Source organism: Trichinella spiralis, assembly GCF_000181795.1.
Source record: "Trichinella spiralis strain ISS 195 chromosome Unknown Scfld6, whole genome shotgun sequence".
Classification (NCBI taxonomy): domain Eukaryota; kingdom Metazoa; phylum Nematoda; class Enoplea; order Trichinellida; family Trichinellidae; genus Trichinella; species Trichinella spiralis.
Genome location: NW_003526945.1, coordinates 5,126,760 through 5,129,590, shown reverse-complemented (window position 1 = coordinate 5,129,590; position 2,831 = coordinate 5,126,760).

Here is a 2,831-nt window from a genome sequence, read left to right as displayed (position 1 = left end):
AAGTTTCAGATTTATTTTTATTTAATAAATTCATAGAGAAAACATAACCTTGGTGAACAGGAGCGAAAGAAAGGATGGAAAGGATTAAATTCTTTGCAAGCCCAGAAATTATTTTTCAGAGACCACTACAGGTGAAATCAGAAAAGTGTTTCGATGCTAAAATTCAGCAATCATCACTCCCAGTTTTAGCTGAAAACTGCAGTTGTGGACAATTTATCAATTTTACGTTTTCCCTTTGTACTTGAATAACCTTCAAGTAGCGTTCATCAGAACAATATGTGGCAAACAGAAAAGACCCTTAGACATAAATTTCATTTAATTGTTAGGTAAGAAAGTAATTTATATGACGAGTGAAAGCAACTGTTGGCTGACATTTCTTTTGAACAGTATTTATGAACGCGGGCGGATAGGGGTAAAGCACTTTGGAAGCGGAAAAAAGCGATGAACAGCACCAAGCAGAAAAGCACTTAAAGCTGCTTCAAATTCACTCTGCAGTGGACATTGCATTGTTTGATGTCAGCATTTGTTCATTAATTTGTGTGTGATTAATAATCTTCTGTCAACATCAACAAAAGGCGTTGGCGCCACAGCGAATATCACAAGTTGATCTTGAATTGTTGATAAAATGACAAATGAAAAGTAAATGTTGTTGCAGAATGATATTTAAAATGGAATTCAAAATAAGAGATATATTCGAGATATAAGCTATCTAACCGAACTCTTCACTGCTCCAACTGAATAAAGACGAATTCAACTCCATACATTGGTTTTGAATTATCTACAAATAACTCATACAGCCCACTCCTTAGTCATTTTTAAGTTCCATTCTAAAAGATTTTCAAACAGCTGTGTTTCGCGTGAACTTCCTTGCGCTTTATTCATCATCAGTGCTTTGAGATTTTTTAGATGATGAGGCAATAATGATGTAGTTCAGTTATAAAACAAAAACTTGGTTATAAAAATTGGGACGTGTGTCCATATAAGGAAATTTAATGGTGAAGCACCCCCATATTTGGGAAAACTTTGATAGAAAAAAATTGTCCAATCAGTGATCATAACCGAGTGACTAATCAAATGCCTTAAATTATTCGACCAATAAGTGATGAAAGTTGGGTTATGCAAATTTTAGAGGCCATTTATTCCACAACTACTGAAAAGTTTGAGTTGAAACACTAGAAAACACTTCATATTGATAAAACACTTTTTTTATCAATATGAAATTATTACAATAAAAAAAAGTCCAAAATTTGAAAAAAAACATTTTCGCCAATTTTCGCAAAAACAACCATGTCTGTAATCCATGAAATTTTGCAATTTTCGAGAAAAGTTTTTTTCTCCAAAAATTAAAGCAATTGGTTTATATCAGTAAAGAATTATTCGCTAACTTTTATAAATTCATCCCCAACGCTCCTGAATGCGTATTTGTCGAGATATGTCAAAAAAAGTGCAACCAAAATAGGATTATAACAACCCAAATGAAAAAGAATGAAAAATAATAGTTAAATCCATGTGCATATGGAATGGTTTCGTTAATTTTAACAACGGGACTAACAATGCTTTCACCCGAAAAAAAGAATTTATTTTAATATGAATTGTTCCTGATTTTCATTTATGCAACAGGAACTTTCAAAATTAAAACCTTCGTTCACTGAATTTTTTGATTGATCCCAATTCAGAGATAAGAATTCTCCAAAATTATCACATTTGAAAGCTATTTTCGTGCAATGTGCGAGTCTTTTTATTCTATAAATTTCAAATGCTCAAACTGTCAGCTTTATCAAATTTCTAAAAAAAATCATCGATTGCGGGTTATTCAAAATTTACATACCTTTAATTGACGTACAATTGATTGCACTTATCATGAAATTATTTTACAATGTGGCAGAGATTTTGACAAGCATGGAATAAGTTTACCCGGATATCTCTATAGATTCGAAGAACTACCATGCATGAGACCAATAGTTTGACATGAATTGTGAATTTATTTAATCTCCTAGCATTTGCAATGAAGTTTCACCTTGGGGGACTACATATTGTACTCATTATGCAAATCACCATTGCATTGTTGTTACTTAGCGAAAGTAAATTCAAATATCTACACACTTGGTATCATTCAGGAGCTTAATACATGGAAACGATCATAATGGGGTCCACATTCCATGAATAGTTTGCTTTTTAGCAAAGTAAACACTTACAACGCTTACGTATTCATTTGCAGCAAATAATGATTGACAAACAACAATGATTTCAGGAATTCAATGTAATTGATGATAGAAAAAACGATAAATTAATAGAATTCTAAAAGATTTGATATCAAAAATGCTTCCTAAACGATTCGATGCATGAAAGTTACTGATGGGCGACTTTTCTATGTAATAAATACCCAATAGTTCAAATTTGCGCCCATTTATTTCATACCAACTGAATAGTTTCTGGTGGAAAGTCCAAAAAACACCCTCTTTTTAACAATATAAAAACTGGAACAATCCTTTTGGGGGGGGGGATTTTAAAAACCAAATTTTTTTTCCAACCACAACCAAACAGAAAACCAACAAAGAAAAAAATTTTTTATATAAATCCCCCCTAAAATCCTTGCAGAACTTTCCCTTCTTAACTTTTCTGGTACCCGATGCACTGCCCTTCTCCAAAAAAGCAGTTTTTGCCCCAAACACAAAAATATAACAGGGGCCTCCCTACAAAACTGCCTGAAACTCCAAAATTTTGTATTCCCTGATCAAAAAAACATCCCTATATGGATTCAATCATTTTTCTCTTCCCCAGACAAAATCCACAAAGGTATTGTGTCCTTTAAAAAGGGTCCAAAGGGCGAA